Here is a 17,543-nt window from a genome sequence, read left to right on the forward strand (position 1 = left end):
TTTTCATCGTTGCATATTTCATTGGATGAGTATATCACAATTTATCCATTCCATTTAAATGGATATCAGGGTCATTTCCACTATTCTTTTGATAAATTATTTTTCTGTTTAAATCTATTAGAGCTAGTTTCTGTTGTTTGCAACAAAGAATCCTGACTGAATCCTGACTGATACATTTTTGCTTTAATTCTAAATTTTTATTGAGTGGGAAAGTGACTGAAGATTTTCTGTAGAATTTCTGTAGAAATTCTTTTTTGTTTTGTTTTGTTTTTTTTAACAATGCTATGAAGGCATGGACTTTCTCTTCCTCAGCTGTTGGCAAGGAACATCAATGCACTCTGTCTCAACAGTGAGGTCAAATGATCAACAGTAACATTCCATGTAGATAAAACTCTGAGTTCCTGGCTTAAATACAGTAATTTCTGGAATAACAGCTATTACTTGGGGTCTCTTTGGTTGCTACACAGATTGGTTAGAAGGTTTTCTCTGCAGGGGCCAGTGAAATGACCACTTCTGGGTATGTGTCTCAGCAGTTACAGTGGTTCACATTTTGATTGTGCAATAGGAGAGGTTTTGAGATTGTGGTTTTGGTTTTCTTCACAGTCCCCATGGCCCCAGCTGCTGCTCTCAAGAACTCTGAGGAGCATTATTAATAGGCAAACACAATCCAGTGAAAAAGAAAATGACAGACTCAGTTAAAAGACAGTCATATCAGTTGTTCATCAGTCACTAGGATCTTTTCATTTTTCAAGCACACATCAATGCCCCTCAGGCAGAGTCCACCCTGTCCAAGCAGGGCTGTAGGAGAGAAGAATGGTCCACTTTGCCTTTTCATCATATTCTTCTTTGGCAGGCTGTATCAATTGTGGAGGCAATCGTTCATGGCCTGACTTTTGAGCAATGAGTTGGGCCAGCCAGTAATTGTTCCCCTTGGTATTCCACCCAGACACTTGTAATAACCATGGCAAGTACTCATTGAGCATTTATTATCTGTACCAGGTACCGTGCCAAGGACTCTGTGTGCATGCCCACTCCATTAAAGGCCAATTTCTCTGTTAGTGCTCTGGATACCATCCTCTCATCCTTCCTGCAATTAACCTCTCTCTTCCCTACATGATCAGTTTCTCCCTCTCTCCTGGATCAGTTCCACGAGCAGTGATATGTCCCTGCAGGCACATCACATTCCTTAGCTCTTTCACAGTGCAACTCCCTGAAAGAATTATCTACAGTCCCAGCTTCCCTTCCTCAGCTCCGAATTTTGGCTCAGCCAACACCAGCAAGCCTTCCTCCTCTCCATGCCGCTGACTCTGCAGATCTCAAGGTCATGAGCAACCTCCTTTGCCAATCCAAAAGTCACCTCTGTGTCTTCATCTTACTGAGTTCTCAGTAGCCTTTGATGCAGTTGACCACTCCCTCCTTAAAATCTTCTTCTCTCCCACTTTCCATGATGCTGCTTCTCTTTGCCTCCTACCTAACCGGCTGCATCGTCTCTAACTTTTTGCTGGTTTCCCTTTCTCTGTCTGGTCTCCAAATAGTGGAATGACTGGAGACTCTGTCTAGATCTTCTTACCCTGTCCTTCTCTCCTCTCTCCCTAAGGGAGCTCATCTAATCCCATGTCTTAAATACCATCTACATACTGATGTTGTTCAAATGTAAAATATCTTGCCTTGATACCAGTGACCTCTCCCCCGACTCCGGTCCCTACATCCTACTGTCTGCTCTGCATCCCCAGGGATGTCCAAGAGCCATCTCAAATTCAGTATAGACAGACGAAGTCGTTCCCTGTCCCCAGCTCTGCCTCCCCATCTCAGTAAACAACACGAATATGCACCCTCTTGTTTAAGGCAAACATTTGGAAAGTCATCTTGAAGTCCTCTGTCCCTCACTTTCCCAAGTGGAACCATCAGCAGATCCTGTTGGCAACAGCTTCATATCCACAGTTAATTCTAAGAGTCTTTTATTCCTTTTAATGTGTCAAATTAAAAGGAAGTTTAAAAATAGGGGGGAAACACCCATGTTTTCTCTTAATCTTATAATCGGAATTTTAATAGCTGCATGTTGTCTCACTGAGTGGACACATTCTAATTTCCTGATGCTATATCTTCAATTCTTCTCATATTTGACTTTTATAAACAGTTGTGCAGTGAATATCTGCATGCACATGTAAGTGTTTTATTTTTGGTTTTAAAATAGAGAAGCTGAGGGGCACCTGGGTTAAGCATCCAACTCCTGATTTCGGCTCAGGTCATGATCTCAGGATCATGAGATTGAACCCCGTGTTGGGATTCTCTCTCTCTCCCTCTCCCTCTGCCCTTTCCACCTTCCCCTAATCTGCACTCTCTCTCTCTAAAAAAAAAAAAAGAGAGAGAGAGAGAGAGAGAAAGAAGCTGATTTTTTTTTCAATAGAAGATCACTGAGTAGTTGCCTTAGCAGAGAAGAAACTAATATTCAAAACCTATTCCCACAATTCAAAATCAGAGAAACCAAGAGGGGGAAACTGGTGTGACCTCCCAAGGTCCTGTGGCCAGGAAAGGTAATGAGACCACTGAGGCAAAGGCCATGAGGAAAGGGAGACTCAGGCTAGTGGTCCAGATGTAACACGGTGGATGCTTGGACTCATCATGCACCTGAGGTCGAAGCACCTCTGGACCCAGCCACTCTGTTCTGGGAAGGATGCTGTTGTTCTGGGAAGGATGAATGAACATGACAACACAAGCATCTGAGCTGGAACCTTGGAAGCCAAAACATGGTGATATTAATAAGCTCAGCCTTGAGGCATGGGATTATGTTTCAAAGAGCTCCTGTGGCAAGTGTAAGTGCTGGCTCTCACAGGGACCTCAGAATGACCCTGGACATGTATGCGCTGGACTGTTTTCAGTAGTAGAGCAGGTGCTAATAACAGAAGCAATGGTAACTGAGCCTGGAGGTTCTGCTGTGGACTAGCCCAATTCCCTTCTTTTCTGACCCTCTTTGGATTGAATAAAGCACCTAATATTCTTGACCAGGGTGATGGGAAGCCTCAAAAAGTCAAGACTCAACTTCCTGCTAATAGACCATTGGAAATTCACGCAACCAACTAGAAAATGGGTATTTGTATCCACCCACCCCCCGCCCCATCCACCATGGAGCAGGCTTGCAGGTTACATGTGGGATTCTTTTCTGAGGCTAGATTCCCAGAAAAAGGATTATGGATTCAAAGGGCATGAACATTTTTATGACTCCTGGCCAAAAGTACAATTTTTTTTAAAGGGATGCACTAATATCCACCGTCTATTTCTCTATACCCTCTCCAGCAATGAATAATTAAGTGGATATTTTTTTCAAAACCAAGAATTCTTGAGAGGAGCAATCAGTATGAGAAGCATGACCCACAGAGGGGTCAGTGCACTTGTGAAGTCAGCAGCATTTTGAAACCCACTCATTGCCACTGGTTCCAAAATGCACATTCCCAGGCTGCCTCCCATGTGCCTCGTCCACTCTCTCGGGACTCCCCTTCTGCACCAGGATTCTCATGCCCTCACCCTCCATTCTCACACTCATTAAAGCCAGCACAGGGGCAGATATGACATCAGGCACTTACCTCTTCATGTGGCTCTAAATCAAAGTATCATCTCTCAAGCACATGCCTGCATCTCTTAAAAATTTAGGAATGAAAAGCTCTCTGTTAAAGGAACTTTGAGCTTAGATGTCCCAGACTGAGAACCCATCAAAAGCTGGACCTTTGACTCAAAGGGAAAAGGACCTCATCATCAGGCTGTGATTCGAGAAGCACCAAGAGGCCAGAGCTTCAAAGCTGAGGCCCGGAAGGTGGAGTTGGCAGGGAGAGGACAAGAGCAGCCTAGGGAGACTCTGAGCTCACCAGAGGAACGGGGTGGTGGGAACCAAACACGAGATAAGGAGCTCAAAGTGGAATACCTGAGCTGAAAACATGCTTCACTGATGCCAGCATTTCGCCCGGAGCCGCTCCAAGGTGAGCAAAGCTCACTTAAAATAAAAACCTGAAAGTTGGTTTTTATGCCAACAAATAAAGAGCAATTTAATAAATACTTGTCAATTATTTTTGTATAAAATGCATATGGAGCATGAATGGTTTTAATCTTTATAGCCATGACACAAAAGCTTTTAGTCCTATTCTGGTTCTAGCCTTGCATAAGCCCGGGCAAGCCTTGCAATCTTGCTGGCCTTGACTTTTATTTATGGGCTAGAGACAATGACGCCCTGCCTAATGGCCTGGGGGGCTGGTGAGGATGAGGAGGGCGAACTAGGTGTTTAAGCTGAAAGTCAGATGTGGTCTTTAGGGGTTGATGCCAAGCATTACCTATGGTCAAGGTCTAACCTTGAGGAGCTCAAGATTAAATAACAGGGAGAACTGAATGACTTGAGCTCATTGTCTCGTGACGTGGGTGTGTAGTTAACAGCCTGCAGCCCAGATTTGTAAGATACTAATGGGAATACAACACAAACCCCATAGAGAGTAAAGGGCAAAGGAAACTTAAAAATAAGAGGCAGGAAACAAATGATATTTAATTTGGACATGTGCCCCCAATGCATCTGGAGGAAAATCAACAAAACATAGATGTCAATGGAAAACCTAGAGAGATGAGCCATAATTACTCTAAAAAGATATGCAGACAGGAAATTGGATGGGAGCTTACAACGTTGTTTTGGGCTGCACAGATGGCCTTTTGTGCCTGCAAAGGGAAATGAGTTTATCTCCGAATAATCAAATGGAATTGTACATAAAATCAGGCTACAATTTGTCACAAGCCATCTCACGACAGCCGGGAAGTTTCTATATACCGCAGGTCAGTCCATGATCCTTGCAGAGACATGGGTGCAAGGACAGAGGGTCAGGTTTACAGTCAGACGTCTTCATGGGGTCTTTGCCTTTGGCTAGCTGTGCCACGTTAAATGTGTTCTAACTTGTCTAACCAAAAACAGAGGGAAAAAAAATCTTCCGTTCAAGGCTGTTGGAAGGACTACAGATAAAGTATACGAAGTTCTCAGCACATGTGAAATAGCAAATAAATGTCAGTCAATAGCAGCAACATGAGCAGACATCAAAGTGGACTCCTGAGTTTTTGTCCATCAAGGAGTCTTTTTCTGCCCTAAGTGCTCCCACAGTGCTGATCCCCACACCTGCAATCCTCACCCGCAACCAGTGGAAGCTCTGGAATTGTTCCATAGGAGGGGTTGGGGAGGTGATGGAGACTGGGTTCAGGAGGTGCCCCACTACTAGGAGAATGGATTGGAGCTGAGCTTACATAGCGGATATGATCACCAGCTGCCCTGCTTACCAACCGATACCAGCAGCTACAAATCCACCTAAAGGGTTTCTTTAAATGAACTTGACAGAATTGAAATCTAGGATATTTTCCCCCTTAAACAATCCATTTTCCAGTGGCAAAGAATGGCACTTTCTTAGTGTCTTCCTTCTACAAATTATGGTGGAATGCCTTTTCAATGCCTGCTTTGCCAGTTATTTTTCAAATGTTGTTTTATATAATAATTTTAATCCCATGCTTTGACCACTATTTCATGTATTTGTTCCTATGATAATTTGGGCCACATGCTTTGCTACACACTTGTTGCAAGTGGTTCTAAGAAAAGCCATTAGAGGTTGGGGCACTAGCACCCACCATATGACCTGCTGGCGCCAGCGCAGCCTCCCAGTTCCCAGAGGTAGTTCCTAGGAAAGCAGGAACCCATCGGGGCAACAGCCTTGACTTGGATACCAAGTTTATTACCAAGGGGTCCTGCTGCCTGTGTTGCATTCTCAAAACAGAAATGACAGCTGTGCCCGTTAGAACCTGCAGCGCCCCTGAGAAGTGAGGGAGGGGAGCAATGACGAGGTAGAGGGAGGCTGGTAGGAAGATCTTACCTCCCTGACTTTCCCTATCCTCAAGCCCTTTATGCTGAAAACTGCTTATGCCAGACAGATTCTGGATTTGGGCTGGATGTTGACGTGCTGTGGATGAGTCAGGATCTCTTGTCCTCACCCAAAAACTGTCCCCATGTTGAATGGCGCTTTGCCCTCTGTTCCTGTACTTCATTGGTTTCATATAAATGTAGCATAGCCTTTGGGTCAGAGGACTTTTCAGAAAGGGAGAGTCAAAACTAAAGCCCCTGTGCACACACAGAAAAAGAATGGGTCAGAGCAATAGATCAAATATTGAACTATGAGAAAAAGAAACTGGAGAAGAAAAAAAAAATGGGATTCAGAAACTGTACGCTCTGACTGACTTCTCAAACGCTGGTAGAAAACTTGAAGCCAGAGTTGAGAATAGAAAGAAATTCATAAATGGTCACTATTTTAGCTAAGTTGAGGAAGAAGCATGAACTTCAAAAGAAAATAATGTTCGGAGATGAACACGAGGCCCGTTCAAGATGTGGAGGAAATTAGGAGCCAAGAAGTACATGCAAAGAGAGACTAGATGGTATTTTAAAGAGAAGTGGGATTCAAATAAAAGTTCACACACACACACACACACACACACACACACACAGCCCAAATATTTAGTGATTTCCTTTTCCTGTGGTCTGCTTTAGAATTCACCCCAAAGCCATTTGCTTCTGTGGTTATTCAGATTTTGTTTCTTTCTCTTCTTTCCACCTCCTACTACTGTCTAGTCCCTAATCCCCAGAGTTGGGGGAGAATAAGGGAAAGAAAGTGAAATTCAAATCTGTGTTTTACCCTCTGCTGTCCTTTTGGCTGAGAGATGTGAGGAGTGAAGAAGTGTGTGTGGCAACAGTGTGGTTAGGAGAATGTGTTGGTGCTGTTTATTTTTGTTTTTAGCTACTCTACTCAGATGACCCTAGTTTACCACATCAAGAACTGATTGGGCAGGAAAGAGAGATACTCAACAAGCATTTGCTGAATGGCTCGACTCCGCTTTGCTCCTTCTCTTAACATTCCTCAGTGGAGTCCTAGCAACTTTTCAATACAAACCCCACGCTAAAGCCTGATTATCCGGGGTTGTTGATGATGTGCTCATCTTTAGCAGGATCCCAAGTGGTCTAAGCAAAAGGTTTTATAACATGTTCTTTACTGTCAGCAACAAGGTCAACAGGAGGAAGTCTAAGCTACTCAGGAGCATAAGCTGTTTTCAAAAACTTCAGCAGTAAATATTTGCTTACCAACAAGAAACATGCTAAGTACAAATGGCATTTCTCAATTTGTTACAGCAACCAGCAAACCCTTAACCTGGGCGTGCCCAGGACACTTTCTTAGCCACTAGTTCATGTCCCTACATATACATATTAGTAATAACCTGCCTCCTTTTCATAATTCTCAATATTTCAGATCATTCACTCAACTGGTCTGCCCTCCAGTCATTCAAAGTGCGGTTTTACTGTGATTTACAAAATTATGTAACAAGGCAGGAAGAGGTATGTTCATCTCATATTGATGGTTTCTTTCTCCTTGTTTAATTTGGAAAGGACCCTCCCTACACCTTCCCCCCAAAAGGCAAAATTCTGTCCAGCAAGACGACTTAGGGCTGGATGAAAAGATAAAAAGACAAGTGTCTCTGAGGTCAGTGAGGATTGCAAATGTGATTTGGAAGAGGAGAAGAGATCCAAGAAGCTGGAAAACCCAGCTCAGTGTGGAAAGCCTCTTCTCTTACAACATGGATTCCAATTCTACTCCAATTCCATACAGAGCTGGGTATAACCATCAGGAAATGTAAAGTCCCTCTAGGCCGTGCCTCATGACCTGGGGAGAAACCCAACCCACCAGCATGCATCTGGAAAGGCACCAGCCTTTCCATGTTGAGCTCCCAAAGAGCCCTGCACCTGGGGTTTCTTGAGAGAACCCCAAGTTACACAGGAGAGATACACTTCTCGCCTCTATCCTTGGTAATAAGCATTTCTTTAGAGTCATCAAAAGAAGATAAGCTTTTTTTTTTTTTTTTTGTCCTTTGAAAACTTGACTCCTGCCAAAGGAAGCAAAGCGAAAAGAAAGGCATAGTATATATCAGGAGTCTCACATTTTCAGAAACTCTTCATCTGTAAAACTACTTTCCACTGAGCTCATGTTTGCCTTCGACAGGCTGACCACTCTACCCCAAATGCAACTCAGTAACTTCTTCACCTTTAACCAAGAGACATTTTTAAGAAAAGTCCCATAAAAGCATAACATTTTAGAGAGGGCAAGGGCAATCAATATCTATGTAAAACTGATAAACATGTATGATTCAAAGGAAGAAATTTTCCTCTATGTATTACCTACTACTGAACTTAATATGGTTTATAAATCCTTGGTCAATGAATCACCTCCTTGGACTTTTATCCATCCTCTTCACTATTCTTGGGAGGATGGGTCACATCCTGGGATACTTCTCCACAATCTCACCATCAATAAGTCAAGGATTCAGGTTAGGGCAGCTTTAAAAAAATCAAATTCCGTTATTTAAGCATAAATACATGACCACATGATGACTTTCTGACTGGTGTGGTCATTAGGTTCCGGGCTAAGCAATCATCAGAGAGAATAGGGAGTACCAGGTCAGCGGACGTCCTTGTAAGACTTGACAAGGCAGTGAAGACTATCCATTCACCATCCATCTCCCATTCTCCCTCCCCAATCCGTTCTTGTCTTCTTCATACATTCTCACCTGTTTTTCCCTGACCCTGCATCCTAAAGAAGCCAAATTCACTCCCAGATCTCCCTTCCTCCATGAAAATAAAGAAGAGATAAAAACTAGTTCTTCTTTTAGAAGTTAAACTGACTTGATTTCTAGCTGAAATCAACATTGGCCAGATGAGATAGTTTTCATCAATGTCAATTCTTATTTTGAACTTGGAATCAGCACAATGGGCCACTGTATATGTAAGTACGTCCCCAGCCATTGAGATAGACAATACCTAAAGCCATAGATACACTATCCACATGGCTCCTTCAAATGAATCTTTATTCATTGGTTTAATCTACAGCAGGAAGCCAAGTGCTGCACTTCAGCCCAGAGGCGGGATGCTGAGATACTGAATGAACCATATGCAGGTGTCCAAACTTCAGGAAATTCGAACTGAAACACTGACTGAAAAAGCCTAATCTACTTGTACATGTCGAGCTGTTGTTTAAGCCCTTTTTCCCATGTGATGAGCTCATATTCAGAATGTTTTGACTCAACACGCATAAAGGTTTGGCAAAGGCTTGTGGGGAGGAGCACCCTGTCACAGAAAGCAACAGAAAAACAAGGCTGGGGCTCAGCACATTCTCTCAGAGCACACAGGCCTGCATGGGCCAAGGTTTCTATTACTTAAAAAGCAAATAGAAACTCTCTCCGCTCAATGCAGCACTAATTCCCAGGTTACAATAAGTCAACAGACACTTTTTCCATGGCTTCTGACTACAGAGTGTCCGAAGAAAGTATACACTCGATATACTAACATATGTTCAAAGAGGTGGAATAATTAGACATTAACCAATATCTGTTTTGGTTAACGTTAAAGTCACAAACATTTAAAATGGCCATGACTTCAGAGTTGACCACATGCAAGATACATATCACTTTAATAAGTTTATTTAACATCTGGAAGGGATGCACATTTTGCTAGGACACAGTGTTCCAAAGAGTTTATAAAGGATGTGGTGCTCACAGGGCCTGGGGTTGTTAACTCTGAGGCTGTTAGTGCTGGTACTCACCAGCATAAATGCCCACAGCGTGGGTCTAGCTCCAGGCTTACTCTCAGATTTCAGTGCCTCCTGAGGATGTCCCTGGAAGGGACTATGAACACAGTTCATACGTAAAGTTTTCACCCTCAAAAAAACAGTCATTCTGGGGCACCTGGGTGGCTCAGTCGGTTAAGCATCTACCATCAGCTCAGGTTATGATCCCAGGGTCAGCAGGGAGCCTGCTTCTCCCTCTGGCACTGCCCCTGCTTGTGTTCACACACACTCTCTCTCTCTCTCTCTCTCTGTCAAATAAATAAATAAAATCTTAAAAAAAAAAAAAAGACATTCTATTCCTGTGTCTCAGTTGAACCTGTAGGCAATCCAGGTTAAAGAGCTAGAATGGTTGCAATGAATGGACCGCACAGAATGCCATGCTGAGTGATGTTCACTTTATTTTTCCATTAATGGGGAATCCAGTAAGGTTTTAAAAGTCTCTTTGAGGATATGAGTCCAGCAAGAGTGAGGAATTCAAGGGAGTAGACAATGGAGGGAGATGGAGGGAGCAGATCAAGGCCTCGACATGTATAATGTTGGTAAGAACACAAAGGAAGGGAAGAAAAGAAGGGACACTTAGAAGAATTGACAAGTCTTGATTCTGAGCAGAATTCCAAGCAGGGGTCTTGAAATTCACACTAGTTGGATCTGCTTAGTCACATGTCCACCTAGAACCAATCACAATGACCAAGGAGTCAAACATGCTGATCTGGGTCACATGCTCTACCTCCCAAATCAGATTCTGTTGAGACAAATGGATCCCCAAATTGAAATGAGGACTAATGGGAAAAAAATAATAGAAGCTGCAGGATCAACCCCAAATATCTATTATATATTGTTTGGCCGAATCCCTTTCTCTTTCTTTCCATATCAAGTTTATGACTTTTCTGTTAGATACAATGATTAAGTGGTTTGCCCAAAAGTTTCAAAAATGTATTATACAGAAATCAGCATCACTATCCTTACCATAGTGTTGAGAAAAGAGAGCAAGTGTTTAACAAAAACTTTTGAAAGGATATGAGAAGTAACTAGAGTGAATAGATTCAAATTCTAGACAAATGCAACAAGTTTTTGCCCCTGAAACATATTTTAGGCAGCATTCCCTAAAGCCAGGTGAAGTCTGAGGCTGCTGTGTTCTGCGCACTTTCTCCTCAATTCAGTCGAGGGCTGGCTTGGTAGTTGGTGACCCTGTTATGAGGCCACTTGTCACTCTGGCATCGATGATGAATGGTGTGACAAGGTTTGGTATATCTCTGAAAATTAGTTAAAAATGACTCCAAATTACCTAGTTTTGATTTTTTCCCCCTACATTATTGCATAATAAAGTCTTTAGCAACCAACGGTACATGCTTCTGAGAAGCATTTGACCACAAGTGTCTTAGATTCAAAACACATTATTTTGTGGGAAGAAAGACATCAACCAGCACACAGACCCAACCTAATTCTGAATGGACTTAATTTCTGGATTTTAGACACTGCCTCACAATGCGATTAAAAACAGTGAGAGCCTCATTAAAACTCCAGAGGCTGAACCCCCAAACAGGGACTAACGGATACCTTTCCTAAGAAAAGGTATCTGCACAACATTTCTAAACTTTGAGCTGTCTGTCTGGCTAAAGCAGATGATCTCATAACAGGAATGATTTTCAAAATATTCAACACTGACCAATCAGGGAAGACAGCCAACCAACCAGAATGTTCACTGATTTGGACATGCTACCTTTCCTCACCAGGTAAATGTCAGACCTGCTCCACGGACTGGGCAGATCAGAGGAGGGAAACCAACACAAGGCTGTGTTGGAGCAAGAGAAGGCTGCTCTGAATGGCGAGACGGGGAACCAGCCTACCTCTCCTAAGTCAACGGAGCCAACATGTTCCAAGGAGGAGGCACTGATGAAAAGAAGAAGGGAAAGAGTGGAAGAAGAACTAAAAGGCAGGTGAAGATGTACAAGGATAGAGCAGAAGCAGGGGACGAGAGGGAGGGAAAATGAGGAGAGGAGAGCAAGAAGGAATGGGGACATGAAATAACAGACCAGGAACAAGCAAGAACAGTGAAGGAGACTGAGGAAAGGGGAGACGAGAAATTCCGACACTTAGAGGAGGAAAAAGAATAATGATGAAAGGGAAAGGAGAAAAAGGAGAGGTGTTAGATTATCGATGAAAAATGGTAGTGTTTATGAATGATCATTGTGTCTCATGCTGTGTGATGCAGGGGTGAGCAATCGTTTTCCGTAAAGGGGTAGACAGTGATGATTTAAGCTTTGTGGATGGTACAGTCGTTGTTCAGCTACACAACTGCAGTCACATGGAAGCAGTCCCAGACAGTAAGTACACAAAGGGGCGTGACTGTGTCCCAGTGAAACTTTATAGAAACAGGCATTGGGCCATATTTGGCCCACGGGTCCTAGTTGGATGACTCCCACAGACAATGGTGGTTCTGACATTTCTGGTAACTCTGCAGTGCCTAGCATAGACCCAGGCACAAAATTCTAGAAAATATTAGAACCTCCTGGAAGAGCCATTTTACAGGCCCAAAAAATGGTCCAAAAGGGAGCCATTTTCAATGGCTTTTTATAACTTTAACCTACAAAATGGCAGTTTCCTGTATTCAACCTATCTGCTGCCCAGCCCATATGACACCCCTCTGGGTTCTCTCTCCCAAATATAACCTATAACAATGTACACAGAAGAGAAGCACTAGGTGGCTGATTCAGAGCTGTATTCAGTACTGACTGTTAAGCTTTCAGATTGTCAGAGTTCTCCATCCCCTGTAGGTAATGACTTCACAGAGTTTAGATCTGGGTCCCAGGGCAGCTTCAGACACCAGCACCAAAAACAAAAATGAAAACAAAAAACAAAAAACAAAAACAAAACAAAACAAAACAAACCCTTTTTGTCTCCTTAATGTATATCCTCCCCCGTTTCCCCAAGACTGTCCCCCAGCTTGACTTCAGGGCTAGGTTCTTCAACCACCCAAAGTAGCCTATGGTGCTTAGGAATGGCTTTAGCAATGGGAGGTGACGAGATGTAGCCGAGGGGGGCTCCCCAGAAGTCGGAGCCTGCTTAGCTCTCAAGCTCAGTATCAGAAAGGTGGGAGCCGACTCTCACCGCAGGCTCAGACTTCTGACAGTGACCTCACATTCTCTTGTTCTGTGATTGGGAAGAGCACCTTGCAGCCTCAGGACGCAGGCAGTTCTTGCTTGGCCAGAAGTTTCTGTCTGGGGAAGCCAGAGCCACTGTTCCATGCCTTCTGAGGCACCATGCAGGACATGTGAGGTTGATCTGGTGGCTGGTTTTCTTTCATTTATGTTCATTTGGCACCTGGCACCACAACCATCCTTCCGTTTGTTCTGGCTCCTAACCTCAACCATTCTTCAGCCACCAGGGGTTTTTGAAGTCCTGCTCACATCACTTCCCAGGGTAGCGCAAGCCACCTTGTGAATTACCAGAGTTAAGAAATGGCCGCAAGGGACAGCGTCTTGAAGCCACGTGAAGAGAGACACAGTCACATGATTGCCTGTAAATAAAGCCTGATGATACTAAATGTTCAGAAAAGGAAAAGCTTAGCACGGGTCTAGCATGATCACCTGCTCTGTGTTCCAAGGGGAACACATAGCTCTTGAAGGAAGGGAATCCTAATGTGTTACTCTCCAAGTAAATAAAATGCAGAAACGCTTTTGTAGGCATTTTGCCTTTGCAGGAAAAAAGTTCAGTTTGTATTTAGGAATGAATGAGTACGCATGGGTGTGTTTGCATAAGCATATTTGCTTCAAAACATTTTCTAGTAACTGCTGACAACAGCAACCCTAAGCCACCAGACACTAGTTCTCCCCATCTTGAAATGGACTGTTTGCTCCCCAGAGCAGCAGCTGTGATGCTCCCAGAATCATTCCTGGCCTCCCCAGGCTCTGAAATCTGCATATCCTGACCCTTCCTCCCTGGCCCCATCTGTCTCCCCAGCTTCCCTGCTCCTGTCACGCAAAGTTACTCAATACCCAGTAGGCGCTAACCAGAGCCAAGGAACCACGTTCCCACAGCTCCCATCTTGCCATTCACTTCGTGCGGCTCGGTTCCTCTGCACTGCCACCCTGGGGCACGGACAGGGAGAGAGCTCCACATTTAAATCTCCAGCTTTGGGAAACAGATCATTCCTCCTCCATAGTCCCTCACCAGTCACTGCTGCCCCTGGTTGAACCCCCTCCCCACACCCTGCTCTCTGTAGCCCAGCACATGTGTTTCTCTTTGTGACCAAATTTCACAGCCGACTGTATGCAATTTAGTAATATCACTAGTAGTGCTTCATCTTTTTCGATCTATTTAGAGCTCAGGTTGAAGTTTACCAAACTAGGGGCGCCTGGGTGACTCTGTCGGTTAAGCATGGCTCAGGTCATGATCACAGGGTCCTGGGATCAAGCCCCGCATCGGGTTCCCTGCTCAGCGGGGAGTCTGCTCCTCCCTCTCCTTCTGCCCCTCCACCCTGTTCCCTCTCTCTCTCAAATAAATAAATAAAATCTTTCAAAAAAGAAAAAGAAATCTACCAAACTAGCTCTTTATCTGCATTATCTTCCATAGTCTTTTCCCTTTGGGGCCTTAGTTCATACTGTTTGATATGGTGTAAGAAACAAGCTTTGTTGAGGACAGTCAGATTTAATAAATCTTTCTAGTTTCTGTATCTTCCTCTATAAAATAGTGAGTTACTGACTGACTTACTGCCTCTCTAGGAGTAAGGGAATCTGTATAAAATTCCTAGCATGGAACTTGATTCATAGCTGGTGCTCAACAAATGTTAATAGCCACCTTCCCACCACCACAGCCTCGTGGTGTGACTAAAAGGAAGTTCAGATTGGCAAGTCACACTCTGGAACAGCACTTCTCAACCTTGGGAGCATAATGCAGTCACTTGGAGAGCTTTAAGAAGCACCCCCCATCATCCCCTCCCACCCTTAAATATCCCGAGTGGCCAACCTCCCTCGTTTCTTATTTTGATCTTAGGCATCAGTATCCCTAGGCTTCAGCCTCTGCCACCAGACCAGACATGTGGTTTTCTTCTTCTTGCTTCTCTCTTTCTCTGCTTTCCACAAAGTTTTGGGGCAATTTGTTACACAGCAATAGATAACTAGTACATTCCTCATATCACAGCATGGCAGTTGTGTCCCTGACTTTCAGATAGATTTTCATTGTTGTGTGACTTGTTTCCCAAAAAATAAGGCAGTCATTAAATTTGCATGACTGATGGATTCATGTCTGGCTCTATGATTTTGATGTGTTGGCCTGCTCTGTTAGCTGTATTAAGAAAATGAATGGCTGAGGACGCTGGGCAAGGGAAGGAGGGCCAGGGCAAGATGCACAGCCTGACCACAGTTGTGCTGCTCTGTGCCCTGGCCCAGGCTGCATGTGCAGGGCATCCTACCTACAAGTTCCTGAACATGCAGGAGCCCTCAATGGACATGACGTTGGTGACCAACAGGGCAGCTCGGACCCTGCTATGGACTAAGCTCATGCGAGGCCTGGGCAGGGTCCTGAGCAGCCAGCTGTGGGAACCCGCCACCATCAACTACCCCTGAGAAGAGCCCACTGGGTCCACGCTTCCGCAGGGAGCATGCACTGTACCGCCATCCATCCATCCATCCATGCGGAGATGCACCAAGGGCCAGCTCTGCCAGACCGTCTGCCCCTACCAGGCCATCACCAGCGAGGCTGAGCCACGGGGCCCATGTCACCCGCAGGGCCACCCACTGTGACATCGACAGGGCCAAGTGAATCTAGTGTGGCTTCTACCGGGAGGTCCGCCCTGTGGACCGCATTGTCAAGGGCCCCAACTTCGAGTTCTCCACGGAGACGCATGATGAGCTGCTGTATGAGGAGAAGCGGCTCAATGACAGGGCCGAGGTGGAGGCCGAGATCACGGCCAACATCCAGGCCCACTACCTCTACCTCTGCTGCCCCCCGCCCGGTGGCCTGCAGCCCCAGCCCCCCAATAAGAAAGCTCAGGTCTCCCTCCAACAAAAAACCAGTGCCTTCTATAAGCGGCCATTTCTTCTCATTACTGGGGCCATCCTGAGGCTTCATCTCTCAAGAAATGAAAGACTACCTCCCCTCTTAAGAATACTGGATAATTAATCAGTGGAAAGCTCACCATGGAGCCTTCTTTGTACTCACTAACCCCCCTCCTACCTGATCAGTAAACATGACCACAGATGCCCATGAGTTCCTTCTGTTCTTGGAACAGATCCTACTTCAGGGACAGCTTGGCTGACTCAGAGGTCCCTATGTTTCTTCTTTCCTGAAACAAACACAAATCAATACTTTAAAACAGACATGTACTTAATATTTTTTAAAAGAATACCTACATATCCTAACAAACTGTTCGATTACATTCACCTTTCTGTTGTATTAGAACATCTTTATATACTTATTGCTTTAGAATATTATGATGAATGCATGGCCTTTCACAGACTCACCCTGTACCAATTTACCATCATTATATTCATTATTTGATGTTCATATGCCTTTTTTTTCCTGTCCCACAACTGGACTCAACTGACTTCCAAGAAATTCTGATTGCTTTGAGAAAGGAACAATATTAGACACAACAGTCCAAGCTTCTTGCGTGTGTGTTGCAGAGAAGTGCCAGGCCTTTAGCCACTGTTGCTTGGGGCCTATTTTGTGACAGAGCCAGGAAAGAGATTTTTGTAGGGCAGGAATTCATGCTGATTTTCTTTTTTTTTTTAAGATTTTATTTATTTATTTGAGAAAGAGAGAGAGAGAATGAGAGACAGAGAGCACAAGAGGGAAGAGGGTCAGAGGGAGAAGCAGACCCGCCCGCTGAGCAGGGAGCCCGATGTGGGACTCGATCCCGGGACTCCAGGATCATGACCTGAGCTGAAGGCAGTCGCTTCACCAACTGAGCCACCCAGGCGCCCTGATTTTCCTCATATAGCAGAGTGTGTTGCTATAGGTTTTTGTCAGCCAGGGTCTCATAAGAAAAATAGAGCAAGTTTTCCTAGAAAGTCTAAAGGTAGGTAGTTTCCCAGCCAAGCAATGAGGCAGAAGCCCCTGGAGACACCCCCTCCTCAGGATAGGGTCATACAGCTTTGCCTAGGCCCTCGAGAGAGAACAGCAGGGCTCACGGCTTCCTCAGCCGTACCGCCTGGCCACTCCCAGAGCTGGTACCCTCTGGTTCCCTCCCAGAGCTGCATTTCTTTTCTTTTTTTTCTTTTTTTAAAGATTTATTTACTCATTTTAGAGAGAGCATGAGCAGAAGGGGCAGAGGGAGAGGGAGAGAGAATCTCAGGCAGACACCATGCTGAGCATGGAGCCAAATGCAGGGCTCGATCCCATGACCCAGAGATCACAACCTAAGCTGAAACCAAGAGTCGGATGCTTAACCGACTGTGCCACCCAGGCGCCCCCAGAGCCTCATTTCTATTAGGAGTAACACTTGGTCTCCACTTTGCTTGCTGCTTTACCCCTCCACTTTCTTTGCCTCCAAGCAGCCTCAGTGCACCACTGGAGGGTGCTCAGGACCTCGAGGGTTCCTAGGATGCAGGATTTTCTGTTTTCAAACCAAGACAGTGCTGGGCCAATTGGGATGTAGTGGTCACCCCATCACCAGTGACCTAACAGCGGGACAGCTAAAGGAATTCGTTGCTTCTGCACTCTGCTCAGTAGAATACTAGAGGACAGAATAAAAATATGCTTGGGATTTACATGTAAGGCAATCACTCATTGAAGAGGCACACTGCAGTGTGGATAAATTCTCCAGCTCCTACATGCAAAACTGGAAGAGGCCGAGCTGTTTAACCTAGAAAACACACAGCTGTGAACAATTTTCTCATTCAAAAAGCCCTGGTCTTCCAGCTGCAAAGCCTG

General features: G+C 44.7%; 1 pseudogene; it reads left to right on the forward strand.

Moving 5' to 3' along the window:
• Positions 1 to 15,013: 15,013 nt before the first annotated feature.
• LOC114219607 (NADH dehydrogenase [ubiquinone] iron-sulfur protein 8, mitochondrial pseudogene) lies at positions 15,014 to 15,791 on the forward strand (annotated as a pseudogene).
• The last annotated feature ends 1,752 nt before the right edge of the window (positions 15,792 to 17,543 follow it).

This window comes from Eumetopias jubatus, unplaced genomic scaffold, assembly GCF_037043125.1.
Source record: "Eumetopias jubatus isolate StellerSeaLion01/CBP00866 unplaced genomic scaffold, mEumJub1_p1.0 scaffold_9, whole genome shotgun sequence".
NCBI lineage: Eukaryota > Metazoa > Chordata > Mammalia > Carnivora > Otariidae > Eumetopias > Eumetopias jubatus.